Source organism: Diorhabda carinulata, chromosome 2 (assembly GCF_026250575.1).
Source record: "Diorhabda carinulata isolate Delta chromosome 2, icDioCari1.1, whole genome shotgun sequence".
Classification (NCBI taxonomy): Eukaryota; Metazoa; Arthropoda; class Insecta; order Coleoptera; family Chrysomelidae; genus Diorhabda; species Diorhabda carinulata.
The window spans coordinates 8,583,394-8,600,950 of record NC_079461.1 but is presented as its reverse complement, the minus strand read 5'-3'; the positions used below and the strand labels follow the sequence as shown (position 1 = coordinate 8,600,950).

The 17,557-nt window shown below is 32.5% G+C and overlaps 1 long non-coding RNA gene across 1 annotated transcript in view; it reads right to left on the bottom strand.

The window, feature by feature from the left end:
- Positions 1 to 16,938, bottom strand: part of LOC130903786 (uncharacterized) — a 28,560-nt gene extending 11,622 nt beyond the window's left edge. The window contains exon 1 of the long non-coding RNA XR_009060779.1: positions 16,466 to 16,938. This is a non-coding gene — a long non-coding RNA (uncharacterized LOC130903786). The remainder of the gene's footprint in view (positions 1 to 16,465) is intronic.
- Between the last annotated feature and the right edge of the window lie 619 nt (positions 16,939 to 17,557).

Genomic DNA, 17,557 nt, shown 5'->3' with positions numbered 1-17,557 from the left:
CTTAAGATTTTTTTCTGATACATGCATAACACCTAGATTGTTTTTTGAACTACATTAGGCAGAAATGACACCTAGAGTCATACAAATATCTTTTTGATTTATTACTAGGAAATATATTTTCAAAAAATAATGGATATGCTTATTCTAGCTAGTATTTACTTGAGTCGACCGAGCCTTTTATGTTTTTGAGGAAGCAACTTCTGTATTTTCTATCAAATTTACTGTATAGAACTACTTTTAGACTGAAAGTTTTGTAAACGAATGAAAATTATTATGACTTTGATTATTAACTGAAAGTAGAATAAGCATCAACATGAACCAACTAATTTTATAACATAAGTCAGAGATTATCGGCAATCTGGAAACATCTTCTTTCCTCTGAAACTTAGGACTACCAATGGTGTTTTAGTGTCAACATTTCATAATTTTTTGTTTAAACTTCTCGTTTCTTCGGTGAAATTCAAAGAAGTAGGCAGTTTGAGGCCTTGGAATCGATCAAATAACGAGTGAGTAAGCAGGTTGAGACGGAATCGGATCACTTCCTACCAATGAACAAATAATCACACTTCTCTTGATAACGGCTCCGAAGTGGGAGCCGAAACGTCGAGAATATTCAAAATTCCATCGTGGTTCAACCTGAACCTAGTTAATAGTCCTGAGAGTGGAAACCTTTCCGAACATATCCAAATTTCTTTACAAATTTAAATTTGAAACTAATCCAAATAAAAATACAAAATACAGCTGTATTTACAAATACAAAATAGAGCTGTGAATTTTATTTAAATTAGATCTTTTTTATCATTGATAGCTTCGTTTCTATGAATGTGAACTATTTCTAAAGATTCTGTTTTACGTGCATTTGAAACTGTTTTAAGAATTTTTGAATCTATATAAATCAATTTATGTTTTTTTTTTTTTATTTTTCTTGGTTGTTTAATGCAGTTTTATTTTTTTATCGTATTGATGACCTCTTAGTCTATTTTCTAAATACTGAGATTTCTGCCCTGTGAACAAAGCGACACTATAGAGGAACATTTGGAAAATAAATTATTTCTATTAGCACTTATACTAGTATCATATTTATTGAAAGAATTAGATAGTTGTTGGAAAAGTCCTTGCACATATGGTAAAGAAAAAGATCAGTGATAATAAGTTGTTCTACAACTATATTATTATATTTATTTAAATCATAAGCTAAAAAACGAATTTTAAATTAGAAGTGATGAGGAGAGAAGAGAAATAAAGACGATATAGAAAGATAAATATACTAGCTACACCACTGATAGATAAGAAAAAAGCAATCTCTTGGAGAGTCAATCACTCATATCTTTTGCGATTCCCTTTTTTGCCAAATCGAGGTGAAAGCTAATAATAAGAGGAATATGATATGTTTGCAGAAAATCCAGATTGGCCGATAACGATAGATAATATTTCGCGCAGTGTAACAATGGAAGACAAGTGGTGAGTGGAGTTCACTAAGCCCTAACATCAAATTTGTATTTGCATTGTTATATTTGGAGTTTGAGTACCGAACGAATGAATATGGAATAATATCCGTATAGGGGTAATTAAAAGTTTAATCTGTACACAAAGCAGTATATATGAGTTAGTATCATCAATATGCAATTAATCTTCCACCAATAATATTAGTGGGATGAAAGATAAGTACCTATAATACATCACTGCTGTCGAATGTGTACCTTAGAATAATTAGTTTTAGAGTAACTTTAAAATAAACGTATGATAACTGTATCAATTATAATAAATATAATCACGTAATGATTGATAGATTTGGTTTCTTTCGATTACAAAGTATTAAGAATGAAAGTGATGTAAATTGAAATTTTGTGAGATAGGATATCAGAAGGTAGTGTGGTTACAATTATGCATAAACATTTGACCATGAGAAAGCTTTTTTGCAAAGTGGGTGCCGCAACTACTTACAGTCGATCAAACACAACAACGTGATGAATCAGAGCAGTGTTTGGTCATTTTTAAACGTAATAAATTAATTTTTTGCATCGGTATGTAACAATGGATGAAACAAGGATCCATCACTTCACTCCATAATCAAAACGATCATCATCTGTGGACTGCAGCCAGTGAACCACGTCTGAAACGTCCAAAGGCAGAACAGTCAGGGAAGGTTATAGCTTCAGTATTTTGGAAGACGCATGAAATATTGTTCATCGACTATTTCCAAAAGAAAGAAACTACCTCATATGTCGAAGAAAAATACTGTTCCACCAAGACAATTCACAAAACGATGGCAACGATGGTTAAATTGAACAAATTACACTTCGAATTGCTTCCTCATCCTCCGTGTAGTTCAGATCTGGCCCGCAGACTACTGGCTAGTCGCTGATTTCAAAAAAATCCTCGCTAGTGCCTATTTTGAGGCAAAAGACAAATCCTTCCACAAGCACAGCATCGAGAAGTTAAAGAAGTGATGGAATGATAATATTGCTCTTGAAGGAGAAAACATTGATAAATTAAATCGATTTTTACCAAAAAATGTGTTTTTCTTAGTTAGTCACACGACTAACAGGAACAGAAAGCACTATATATGAAACCAAAATTGTTGTATAAAACAGAAGAACAAAGAATAAAATCATTTAAAGAATCCAATACTTACACATGTGAATAGAAACCTGTGCTAGCAACCTTTGAATGAAAATTTCTGAACTTTTCCAATATAAACAAAAGCATGACGATAAAAACTGTTGGAATTATTCTAATTGTTAGCATCAAGTACTAGTCCGTTCAGAGCATCTTGTCTCAAAAACATTCAAAAGATGGTTATATTCAACATCAAGTTTGGCCACATCAGCACGATTATCAAGTGCATTATTCAGTTTCGACGATGATTATTTTCGAATATTAATGTTACTTATCCAGAATTTTTACAGCGTCAAAGTTAATGTTGTGACCATGGGTGAAATGATGTTAGAACTGTTTCACCTTTCTTATTATGTTCTCGACAATAATATTCATACTGGTATATTTTGGATATCAATTACTTTTTTGTCATACCGATGTCTTATTGCAGTCCAAACAATGGGTGTTTTGTCTTTGGTAAGTTGCCCACTTTGTTTATTGGGTAGAATGCCAACTGAAAAGTTCCATCAGTTTTCAAATTTCTTTGACAATCCTCTAATGTAAGGAGAATTATAATACATTCTACTTTCATTTTAAGGTACCTGTATTACGTTATGATTGCTCTCATTTATAATTTTATTAGCTATCTCTCTTGGGTAACCATTAACTCTGCGAATTTGTCTGATTTTATTATTGTTATCAGAATAAAATTGAGGGCTACTTAGACGTTGAACCCTGTGTTATAAGCTGTGTTAATTGTTCTCAATTTATGCCTTCAAGTGTGGTTCAAATAAAAGTTGAGTAGTCCGTCTGATGCTGAAGGTTTGAAAAAATAATCTGGTCGCCTAATCACTACTGTGTCAAAAAAAGGGATGGAACCATCTATTTCTTCCTCAACATACATTTGGCGAAATTAACTGGAAAGGGTAATTTATATTTTTAACATTAATAAAGATCAAATAAGGGATCGAAACGTTGGTATTTGTAAACGTTTATTGTGATCAATAACAACATTCAGAATTTCATACTAGGAAGGACAAAAACATCAAGAATGATAAGAAATAATATTTCTGTCAAACTTCTTACAAATCACCCACTAATAACATCACTGTAGCTATAGCTTAAAATTAATTCTTTCGTAATAATTTTTATCAACAATAGAAGTTGAAAACTCCTATAAATCGAAGGTACTACATAACAACTCTGCTTTTTTCTTATCGAAGCAAAATATAAATTTCGCTCAATAAAATAATGTGTTCTTGTTGAAATTTTTCGATAATTCACTGGGCAAACATAGAAAAAAAAATAATGATAGATATGCGCCGCATCTGGGACTCACCCAACGCCATCTAAACTGTATGTTATATATTGCTTTATAGTGATATATTTACTGATATCGGACCCATTGGCGCATCGATTCTCTACTTATTTATTCCTTTTTCATATAGAATATTACAAAGGACTTTCCATGACATTGTTGAAGATTGAATATGCTATTATTACGTTATGGGTTTCCCATCATAATGAAGTTGGATTGTTAACAATATAGTCCATAGCGGTATTTGAATGTGGACAAGGAACAAATTGTTTGCACACAATATTACTTACTATGGGATAGAAATAAGAGCGGTGGCAAAGTGCAAAGGCAAAGAGTTGAATGTTTACCTACATTAAACTTTTTCAAATTCAGCGAAGAAATCTAATGAGTTCATAACAAGCAGTACAATATATTCAAAGTAATAATATAGGAACAGTAGAAGATACAGGTATGTGATTCAAGAAAAAATATGAGAGAATGGTCACAGAATTCGAAGTATATTTCTAGAGCAACTTTCTTAAAATTACTACAAGTGAGTCATATTGTTTACGAGAAGTGAGTATCTAGCTTCTGTCATCTGTCAACATTTCTCATATACTACATTATATTCTATATATTACTTAGTTTCCAATGTCGTTGCCGCTTTTTTCATACACTTTTTATACTCTTGTCCACTTTCGTATCAATTATTCCTGTTGGTCTAGTCTCTTGTAGTTTCGATAATATTCCATTAATTTTAATAGAAATTACAGTTTGGCAAATAGAGGAGTGAACGTCGAGAAACGTACGAGAGGAGCGAGGTAAAAATGATAATAAAGTTTTCGAATGACAAAGGGGTAATAGGCGCTTGGTGAATTAGTAGGGTAAATAAGTACTAAATTCATTCTGTACCCAAAATAAAAGATATATTCTATTTCGATATCCAGTGAAAACAATGAAAGTAGGTACCCATGCAGTGCTCTTCACTATCTAACAGACACAATAGAACTGACAATAGTACGTGCTTGAGGGACCGTACTAATCCCTACTACCATCATCTAGTAACGTGCATTGACGGCAGTGGCTATTCACATTCATTCCTGTATTTGCCAAAGTATATGTCATTTACTTTTTGTCTTTGTTCTACTATTCTCGCTTCGAATATTTGTTCAGTATTGCTACTTCACTTGTTATCCGTGTTACTTCGGATTAAGGTTCAAATCATTTCTATGTGAAAGACATCTTGATTCACCATAGATTGTTCGAAATATGTTTGCTTTGACTGTGGTGTTTAGTAGCTACTTGCCTCAATTAGGTCATCAGTTGTTCTAAGCTGACATAAGTAACTTGGTGGAATACGGACTATTTAACTCCACATGTGAAAGTATGAGTAATCGGTATGTTAATCAGGCTTCGAATAAGTTTCTTATCCAAATCTTGAGGAGATCTGCAGGTACATATTTCATGTGAAATTTCCTCAACTTACTTCTTGAGTTTTTTATTTATGTTTTATTCGATAAATTGTCTTGATCAGAGGAAAAATTGACATTTCGACCTATTTCTGTCTTAATTAAAATATCATAATTTGCATAATTACATTAATCAATGGATAACCTTTAACATAAATTTCATCGAAATTTCCTCTTTCTTCTTCCATAAAACCCCCAAACGATTTTTTCTGTTACATTTCTTATTGTTGTATCGTTAATATTGTTAAGAACAAGTTCGCGAAACGGGTCCTTAGGCCGGCCCTACCCAGCTACAATGGAATTTCAAAATTGAGTAAATTCACGCGGTGCCTTCAATCTGTTTTTTTATAAATGGCGGACGCGCTTTTGCTAAAACTCTTTTAGATAATTTCTAGGAACATCTATATATTTATTTCTTGTGTTTCTTTTTGTTCTAGAACGTTGTAGAATTCTATTTGTGGTATATAAATAAGTTTATGTAGCGTAATGATTTAAGTGAAATTTATAGGTAAGTTATTGTTAAGTGTTTTGAATAGTGTGTAAATAAATTAAGAACTTAAGAGACAGTGTTTATTCATTCCCCTTACGAATAGAAAAAGTGTGAACGAATAAGAAAAATATTTCAATATCCAGTGTATTTTCAAACATAGTTTTGGAAACCCTCTTCAATGAACCTACAACGTCGACATAGAAAGAATAATAGTTGCTTCGTGGTTTATGTGCTTTAACATACCGGTACTTTATTCTACATTACACTACTTAAATGTTTTGTATAAATTGCTTCTATTTCTATGCATTTTGCAAAGCCCAGTAAGAAACAAAAAATGAAAGCTTTATTTTGTTGGTGAGAAATATCTACAACGTTCATCACAATCTTCTTTAATAGTTTTGTTTGATAAGGTAATTCCGAGTTCCTTATTTACATTTTTTTTCAATTTTGTTTAACGTGACGTTTTTTACGTGAAGTTGACACTTCATTTTGTTCGTGGAGGTAATTTGGGGGGTTTTTTGATACCCCCAACAGACTTCGTGAATGTCTGTCGTGAATTAATTTTACTTTAGACAAAGTTGAAAAGCTACATGGGGATGAATTTGAACTGGAGGAGGATGAACGTGACTTGGATGATGAAGAGCTTGAAGTACTTGTTGATGATGATCAACGTTGAGAAACGACCATCTTTCTCTTACCCTTTTCACGAACCTTGGAAATTGGACCTTTAATTATCTTGAATACGTTCTTCATTATGATTATATTCTGGAAAGTATCACTTAAACTAACATTTTCTTTGGTTAAGCTGGCATACAATGCTTTGGAATTAGTTTTTTGAGTACTCACTGATTGAATTTATCTATTTCTTTACTCACATATCCAATCACCTCGACACATATACCGACTTAAATCCACATACAACAATCTATACAATATTCACACAGACGACCCCTCGCGTTTGGTAAAACAATTCTTATGCTTTAGGATATAATGTCACTAGTGCCGTCTAGGAATGAATAGTTAAACTATTTACATGACATTATTTAAGATTATATAGTTTTCTGACACCAATAGTACAATTAGAGATATTTAGACATTTTTAGACTTTGGACGGAGATGTGATATGGTAAGGGAAAATATTTCACGTTTTGATATTCCGTTTCTGTTTTTTTCCTTAATTGTTCAAAGTATCTACAAAGTTTTTTTGGACATGTTATTTATCATTTTTACAGAACAATAATTTTATTGCAGTTTTTGCCTTAGGAGCAGCCAAGCATTTGATAGTTGGATAAATCTATCAGTCAAACTTATAATCACTGATGTTTTTTGTGACATGGAATGACATGAATTGAAGTTCAAATATCTTGAGGCCTGAGTTGTTGTTTGAATAGATATTTTTTTTCATAATTGTAAAAGGAATAGTTGTATATAAAGACACTATATCTTATTGAAACATAGTATTAGTAATAATCATGTTGTTGTTGTTTCAGAATTCCATAACGCTTTTCAATTAGTGCATCTTTTCCCTCTGTCAGTTTTACTTAACTACAGAGTCAAATTCGTCTATCTACTCTACCGGTTTCTGGATGTGCATATATACAGAGTATGCTGACATTTCATGTATAAACTAATGATTAAAAATGTGGTACTGTCGACGACCGTGAAACTAAATTATTGATAACTTTAGTCAATACTATAGCAGCTCACTGAAGGTTTCATGTTTTGTATTCTTTATTATTCGTAATTATTCTCTATAAGTTCATATTTTTGTTACGCCAGTGATTGTAGAAGACCAGAAATAAGGTTGAAATTGAATATTTCTGATAAATATACATTTATGGAATCGCAAATTGAGAAAAGAAATATCTTTCAAGTCGATCTATGAGTGTGGCAGAAGAAGATTTGTGTATTGCGAGTTTTTGTAGGTTTTTCACTAAAAATGATTGCTTATTGTTATGTTTGCGTATGTGAAGTGACGTGCTGCTGCCTATGCTGCTGACTACAGGATGGAAAAGTATAATCCGGCATGAATAGTTTCTTTAACAAACCAAATCCAACCGAAAGATTTACCGTCGTTTGTTGTCAGCAATATGTAATATATAGAATATAAAGAGAATCCAGAATTCACTTTTTTGTGTTATTATCTGGTTATAACAATATTTGTTTAGTTAAAACTTGTTTTTACTAAGAATAAAAAATGCTATGAACTTAGAAACTAAAAACTAGTCATCTACATTAACGGATATAAATATCGAAATTAAGCGTCTGTGCCGATATTGATTATTTATAATATAATAATAATAATAAATCCAGTACCACACGATGCGTCCAATGCGTCCAATGCTTCCAACGTTGACATGGAACGTTGGTCATGGAAAGTCAGTTTTTTGATCCACGTCAAATGAGTAACCAACATTTGGACGAAGTTGGAACCAACACTTGTTGTAAAACTACACACACAACTTGTTCTCTTGCGCGTGAATGCCACGTATTTTGTATGAAAAATCAAAATTGCCCATATTATTCAGTTTATTTTAAATGTCTAGTCTTCGTCCGTACGTTGGTCGCATCGTGTAGTACTAACTTAATAAGAATTTGAAACAGTTTTGACGTTGTACGAAGTCTGGCTATGGAATAAGGAGACTACGCGCCTATAGGGTGCCCTAGGCAAGTGGGGTAGAAACAAGTAGTGCTTTGGGTACCTTGATATCTTGTCTATGTAAGTCCCAAAACACGTTTCAACCACTATTATAGTATTTGTGTAGTAGCGTTTTGAAACGAACGTGTTTTTTTCTAGTGCCGAAAACTATTTGTGACGAAAAACAGGAGCAACGTATCAATCTCAAATTTCTCGTTAAATTGAAAAATACTCCGACTGACTCGTTGTTGCAAGAGGCCTATGGAGACAATTCTCTATCTCGTACGCATATTTTTGAGTGGTGTAAGTGCTTTAGTAAGGGCCGAGAGAGCACTGAAGATGACCAGCACCCAGAACCAAATTGTTCGTGCAGATCGTCGAATGAGCATCCGGATGATTGACGATACTGTAAACGCCGATAAAGAAACGGTTAGAAAAATTTTACACGAGGAATTACACATGACCCAAGTCTGTGCGAAGTTGGTGCCCAAAAATGTGACTCCTTATCAAAAGTATTTGGTAAGCCCACTCCAGTGCTCGAATACCCGCCGTAATCACCAGAATTGGCACCGTGCGACTTTTTTTGTTTCCAAAGATAAAATCTGCTGTAAAAGGGATACGATTTGAATCGATGGCAGCGGTAAAGCAAAAAACGGCAGAGTTCCTAAAGGCACTCACCAAAGAAGACTTCCAACACTACTTCGATCAAAGGTAAAAATTTATGGAAATGTGTGTGGCGAGAGGAGAGGAATATATTAAAGGGGAGCATTCGAATGTAGAATAATTTTCATAATAAAAACTTTTTTCGTAACCACTCTCGTTATTCAATAGTCAGACCTCGTACCTTAGTTTAAGTAATAATCAACGAATTTTGTCGGAAATTGAAATTATGGATATTTTGTATTTATTGTTCTGATAAAATTTGACAAAATTATTGATGATTAACTAATATTATTGACAAACATCAACTCAAGCAATAATACCATGGCGAAAATATTGATTACAAATAATTGAAATAAGAAAAAATATAAAACAGCTTAACAAAACAAAATAATGTTTTTTTAAGTAATTATTGAAGCCGATGGTTAGGTTAGGCTAGGAGTCGGAGTTACTTGATTATAATACAAATACTTTAGAAAAAATTATTAAGGGATATAGCTCTTTGGTAATGCACAAATAGTGGCATCCATGGGAACTTGTAAATGGATGTTGAACAGACTATTACCAAATTTGCAAGAAGCTATTAACAAAGACTTCATCAACACGTGAATATTCAAACCATCCTGCTCCTGTACAACAACAATTTAGTGGGAAGACTAAAGAGGAAGAAACCCTTTGAGTTAGTGTAAGTGAAAGTTAAAGACTATAGTACTCGGTAGTATATATACGTAAAGTTGGTTGACTAGACTGTTATTTAAGTCTCATATTAATTCATTATTGACGAAAATTACTCATTGATCGAATCATTAGATCCTGTAATAATAATAAAGTTGAGGGCAAAAAATACAGATTTATAGGTTCCTTAACTACAAAAAAAAATCATTTTTCAATATAAATCCCCTTTCTATTCCACATAGTTATTCTCTGGAACATACGAGGGCTGCTAGTAAAGTTTTGAGATGGACAAATAAAAGCAATTATTTATAATTGGATATGTCTTTATTGTTTCTCAAAATATTCTCCATCACATTTTGCATGCGTTCGAACAAATTGTCGAAGCATTTTTCCATTCCGATTTTGGTACTTTCAAAACATGAGATTTAAACACCTCAACTGCTCCTTCAGGTGTAGAAAAACCTTAGTATCGCAATTTATATTTGATTTGTTTTGATAGTTGCTGGGGCACCATTATTCTACGTTGCTCTTATAGAACGGAGGCGACATGCCCAGTTATTATTCTCAAAAAACGGGTGACCATTTGCTTCGAACTGTTTTTTTTTATTGGATTTGGCTCATACAGTCGATTGTCACGAACTTAAAAACGTTTTTTGAACTGCGTTTTTTTAGCATTTATTTGCACTAATCAACTTTTTTGAGCGATTACCAATGCGGTATGCAATGCAAACAAATCTTTTTGTTTTGATTTGATTATCTTATATAGAATTGTTATAAACTAATTCAAGTATGTATTAGCTATTTATCGTTATCAAAGTTTTCCAATAAATCTGTAAATAGGTATCACTTGCTACAAAAGGACCTTTTTTACATAATTCAATACTCTCGGTAATTTTTTTTTATTTGCAATACCGCGAAATTCGACCTTTTTGTTATAATCAAATAATACAATTCACGAATGCCGTTTTCAAGGTTTCCTTCATCAATCATCAAAAACATACGTATAATATTCATTTTCAGTCTTTACAGTTTCAATTTCGAAATCATCCGCGGAATTGCATTAATCACAATGAAAAGCGCTCCATTTTAAGCGTAGCGTTTCATTATTTACTGACGCCTTAGTCAGAGTCGTACTCATAGGAAAATGGAGATGTGAGCCCAACATCATAATATCATTTATGGTTTAGAACACAATATATGTCAGTGAGCCCTGAAAATAGGAAGAAAAAATGAAATTCGAATTTATAAATGTCAGCCGATATATGTTCAAATTTTTATCAAGTAAAAAAATGGAAAGCGCATTCAGAAGAATTGGAATCATGGAAATATGAGGAATCAACTATAAGATTGCATTCAAATAATTAATAATGTAATAAACTGTGTTAATAGAGTTAACTATGCAACTAGCATAAAATTACTCATTAAAATATGTAGGCGATCATCAATTCTGAATGTTATTACTACTTTTATCACATTTCTCACAAACCCAAAAAAATTTATAGTTACACGTTCTGTTGGTGAAGTTATGATAAGCAGTTTGAAGGATCCTTGTTGTTTCATTCTGAATTATTCTTTGGTGTCAGACTTTCAAAGCAGTCAGTTAGTGTGTCACTTTCAAAAAGTTATGCAAACTTATCCCACGCAAATGAGTGGATATTTCGTTTATGAGAATGACAGAGGCGCCATACTACTAGAAGAATACAGGAATTGTTTGGGTAAAAATTATGGAGTATCCCTCATATATTCTAGATTTGGCATACAGTGACTATTTTATGCCTTATTAGTTGACGAAGAAATTATCAACCGATATCTGGATTCATGGACCGGAACTTCCTACCATAGTTAGTCATATAATTTATTTCTACGTTCTGTTAAATGTCTAAATAAATTTGGTGCTTATGTTGTTTATATTTATAATCATAAAAAAAGTATTAAAGAATTTATGGATTACAAGTAATGACAATTCTTAGTCTTGTCAGTTGAATAACATTGAAAATTCTATTGGGTTTAGTGGAATGGTTGGCGACACAAATCAAAGTTTTTATAATAACATTAATCTAGAAATTTATATGCTGTGAATGTTTCTTATACGCCAGTCTGGAAGCCATCGACCAAAAAAGCTTGTGACAAAAACAAAGACATCTGGGTCTTTACCTTGTCTGGGGATTTATGAAATTTAAAAAAAAATATCTTTCTACTGCGACATCACCATCTATCTCTATCCAAATGCAAAGGTCTTGAATTTCACTCGCTCTCACACAATTTTTGTAAGAGCGGACGGTGATATTACAACTTGAGCACCAACTAAAGTTGTCGACGACATAACAAGAATAACTGTAGTATACTAAGAGTATACAACTAGGTACAACTACTACAGGAAGTGATACTCATAATATGAAGCGGAAGAAAATCTACCCTTAGCTTTCAATAACTGTAATTATTTTGAATTATAGCTCTCAAGTTGATCAAAATCAGTAATATATTGTGTTCTTCCCTCGCTTATTGAATAATATACAATTACCTGTTTTTTATATCCGAATTCGTCTGAATTTAAATCAATTTATACAAGTTATATTCTATATTCTATGACAAAATGAAGAATTTGTCTTTTTAGAATTTATATATTGTCCGGTCCTGTGATACATTCTATAGAAACTGAGAAGCCTTTAATTCGATATCATAAGGAAGCTTAATTGGTTAAATATCAGATGGCTCGTCTAATTCTCCAATATATTTTATATTTTAGTCACAATTATCTCATTAGACTCATCAAGCGACATACAAATATCCGATTGTATTATATGGCGAGACAACTCAGTCAGACAGTTTTGAAGCAATTGAAGTTTCTTAGTAAATCGGTCACACCTATCTAATATACTATAATTGTATAATTCATTTCCTAAGAAATGTTTGTTTATATCTGGACTTATTACTTGTTATTATGATAGGAGATTGAAGCGCGATTATTATGAAATGAATATACGAACGTATTCATTATTCTATTTGCGTCAAATGTCGAATATACGAGGGCAAATCAAGAACTAATTAACGTTTCCGTCTGATCACGTATATTTTATCGTTTCTGTGCGTAGTATCTCATTTAACGTCGTGGTACCTTGAGAGGGAGAGAGAGAGGGGGAGAGGAAGAGGGAGGGGGACATAAAGAGAAATTCTTTATTGTCAAAAAAAATTGTTAGAATTTGTAGACAAACTATATATAAAAATAACTAAATAAAGATACAAATACGATAAAATTGCAATATACAGAAGGAAACCACAATGAATAACAAAATTATAGGTAATAATTAGTATATAAGTCCATAGCAAAATTAAACCGGTATGCAGCATGCCCGAAATTAAATATTATTATTAGAATAGAAATCGTTTACAGAGTAGAAGGAACTCTTCAGTAAATATGCCCTCAAATTATTGCGGAATACGAAAAAGATTATATCGATTTAGTTTCAATTCGCAAGTGATTGTGCATTTTTTTGCATTGTAAAATATTGAGCCCTCAACTAATACTGAATTTGGAGTGAGTATGTAAAGACCGTGTTACGAGTTCCTAAGTGGATAGGCGTGCAACGACCTTTCTGAAATTGGAGAAGTGTGCTTACGAATTAGGCAAACAGATTCAGATGAATAAGGAAGGAAGAGTCAAAATTTTTAATTTTTCAAAGAAGTCCCTGCAGTGAGACCTGCTGTTTAGTCCGAGTAAATATCTAACAGCTCTCTTTTGTAGGAGAAGTTTGAAGATTCGCTCAAATTGAGTCACACCACCATTTACCCCAATAGGGAAGAGCGTATCGGAGGTGCGACTCAATAAGAGCATCATAAACTGTTAAGGAGGTGAATTAGTTCAGTTCCAAGCAAACTGATCTCAGCGCAACACAGCAGGAGGAACTCAATTAGATAAGGCGACAATATGTAACTCCCATTTCAAGGAATTGTCCACATATCTTAAGAATTTTACAGATTCAACGACGCCAATGTTGGTTATTTGATGAAAAAGACAGCAATATCATGAAAATTTAGTTTTAGAAACGTTGAAATAGAGAATATTAAAATCGCACCATGATTTAAGAGTCACTAGATATGTTCTATGAAGTACCGTGAGATCAGGGCTGCTCCAACAAAATAGGGCCTAGTACTGATTCTTGGGGTACACCACATTCTATTGGCTTGCAAGAAGACATCGTTGTATCAAACCTTACAAGCTAATTTCTGTTGGTAAGGTAAGGTATGCCTCGAAACATGCGAGAGGTGTTCTCCTGAAACCGTAGTAATGCAATTTGTTAATTAAAATATTATGATTAACACAATCGAAAGCCTTAGAAAAATTACAAAAAGTTGCAGTGGAGTAATGGGTGCTAAGGCTAGAGTAGACATTGTTTAGGTGGGAGAATATAGCACCATTTGTGCATTTGTTACATAAAAACCCAAATTGATGGGCAGTAAGAATTTTATATTTAAACACTGATAGAAGCCTCTTTTTAACCAGTCTTTGACCAAACCAAAATGAAACGTTAATTAAAGTGGTAAGGTGATTTAATGTGCAATCGGGCAATCTCGAAAACATTTTTAATGTAACTCTTTCAGTTCCAGATGATTATTTATTTTTGATGTCATTAATTGTACTGCGAAGCTCTGCTATTACTTCTATAATAAAGAAGAAACTGTGTTAGAATTTGATAAATTTTTGGCTACATTCACCATTAAGGTTATCAGGTGGAGTAGAGATTATGTTCGATGAAGAAGCTTTATTTCTTAGATCATTTACAAAGAACCATGTTTCTTTAGAAACATTACTATTATAATAAATATCTTCGACAGCTTTTATTGTATTGCTAAATTTTTCTGTATAGTTTCAATAATTTTTGAAGAAGACACTAGCTGAAAATTTACTTAGGTGATAAAGATGTTTTTTCAGATATACGTAAACATTTAGTGGACCAGGGTTTATTATGCTTATTATTGATAAGCCTAAGGGGAAAAGAATTGGATGCCAGACTTAACGGGCACATTCCAACATTACTAGTTATTCCGATAATTTTAAACGCATGCTTGAAATGAAAGACAAATGGTGTGTGTAGGTTTGTGGTACAGCTTTATCTGTAGAAAACCTAAAACCAAAATTTATCTACAAGTTATCTACAAATCCATTAGCAACTATACGCTCAGTTTGAAAAAAAAACTGAAAGGAAATCTACCTTTTCACTATAAGAAAGCTTCACGTTAGATATATGAATTCTAAGAAAAAATTACAATCTAGGGAGTGGGCTTAAAAACAAACAATATTTCGACATTATATCAAACATGCAACAGGCCTCCAAATAAAAGTTTATTCACCGTTATTCGTACAGAAAATATATTTAATGAATCATCATTAATCAATTTTGGCCAATAATAAAAAAAATTAAGGCACTTTTATGCGTATTGAAAAAAGTCCAAAGGTTTATTTTTTTACACAAAAAAAACAAGAATCAAGGAATTCACTTGGGGAAAATTATTTTTAAAAACTTCATTCACGAAAAAAACATTTAAAAAAATTAAATTAATTTCAATGATTGAATTGACAAAACTCACGCAATTTTTGTCAGTGTTTATTTTTGTGAATAAATAAAGCTTTTTAATAAGAGTTTTGCGGGAATGGATTCCTTAATTGGCGCAGGTCTGTAGGATTAGTCTAAATTCTCGGAAAAGTACTTGGTCAAAAAGAACTGATTGTGACAGCCAAGAAGCAGGAAGTAATGAAATATTTCTTCCAGTTTATGATATCCAAGAGCAGTTCTACCGATTCCAAGTCTGGAGAAATGAAAATGCAATTTCAAAAATAACTCAATGGGTTTAATCTGTTTTTTTAAATAAGGCTTCTGAAACATGACACTAATTTACAGCTATCAACAAAAATTGAGAAACATATAAATTGGTTGATTGTTACTGCATAATTTGAAAAATAGTTTGTGATGAACATTTTGATATTGAAAAATTCCCTAAAACTGAAATTCATATAAATCATGCAAGTTGTTTCCGAGATGAATGAGCATGAGAATATGAATTAAAAATCTCACATAATAATTTTGGTTTTTGGTTGATCAAGTAAAATTCAATGGGACGAATGGAGATAGAAATTTTTACACGTTCTCTTAGAATAAAACTACAGTATACTTTTAACATAACCATTATTTCTGCTATGAATGAAATTTCGAGGAAATACGGCCAGGCATGACACTTGAAACTGACGCTCTAATTCTATTCAAATGTCGGCTACACCTTTCTGCGGGATATTTCATTGTTAGGTAAATTGAAAGGAATTAAATTAGTTAATAATTTCTTACCTGGAAAACTAATAAAATTGAGGCGTTTGAATTTTCTCATATAGTTTTCTTCATAGAATAAGTATAGTATTATAAGAAGTTGAATATACAAAAAGGATTTGAGGATTCCACATATGAATCTTTCTCCGACAAAAAAATTGATACTTATTTAAAAAAGTATTGTTGCATAATACTGAATACAGTGTTTACTCCATCTCTACACTAACACTAACAAGATATGTCAATAATATATCAATAAATTCAATACCCTTTTTATAATAAGAATTGTTAAGCTTCTCAACATAGCTATTAATTACTTACATCATTATTGTTGAGAAATATTAGACCACCAAGCCAGTTTTTCGAGTCTGGGAACCGAAAATAATCCGAGGGGACTTCATCTGGTGAATAAGGTAATTGAGCTAGCAAACCAAACTTTAATTGTGGCCATTGCAAAAACGAATATGTGAGCTGATGCATTGTCTTGATGAAACAACACTTTCTTCTTAGCCAAATGCGGCCTGTTTTTACTTGATTTCTTCTCTCAAACGTTGCTATAAGCTCCCATAATATACGAAGCTGTTTCTGTTCCATTTTGTGCAAACGCGGCACCCATCTTGCGCACAGCTTTCTCATGTCAAATTTTCAGCTAATATTCAATGTGCCGTACTTTTTGAAATGCATACTATATCTATATTTCTGGAGTCGTCACCTCAATTGGTCGACCACTGCGATGCTGGTTTTCGCAGGTCGTACGGCTTCGTGTAAACTCTGTTATCGAATATTTCACTATTAATAGCGAAGGAGCAGTCTCACCCAGAGTAGCATCTAGTTCAGCTTTTATATTGGTTCGGCTAACACCTTTCAAATAACGATAAAAACCAAACAGCAAAACACAGTAATTAATAACCATAACGAGCAACAATTTGAAATAATTATGTAGTTAAGTTTAAGTTAATTGCAAAAAATGAAAATAATTTGAATGTGAATCGTTTCTAATAGTATAAGAAAAAAGTATAATTCTAAAAGTTTTGCCGTTTATTAATATTCTTTGTGCTGCTTGAATTTTTCTCAAATACTGGTAATGAACGGGATTAAAATTAGAGTATCTTGAAGGCAATGAAATAAGATTATCACGTCCTATCCACCTGTTGTCATAAACATTATTTATATGTTGTCTCACTGCCAGTAAAATGTGGGGGACGCTTTAACATGCTGAAAATATATCCTTTGGTAAAAAACTTTCATATTTGCAAGCAAATTCGGCAAAATATTTAGTGGAAACTCCTGACCTCTCAAACGACCGTCTAAGAAGTGAGAACTTACTAATTGGTCATTTATGATACCAATCTACATGTTAATCGAAAACCTTACTTGGAAACTCGACATTGTCGAATAGCATGGGGATCTTCT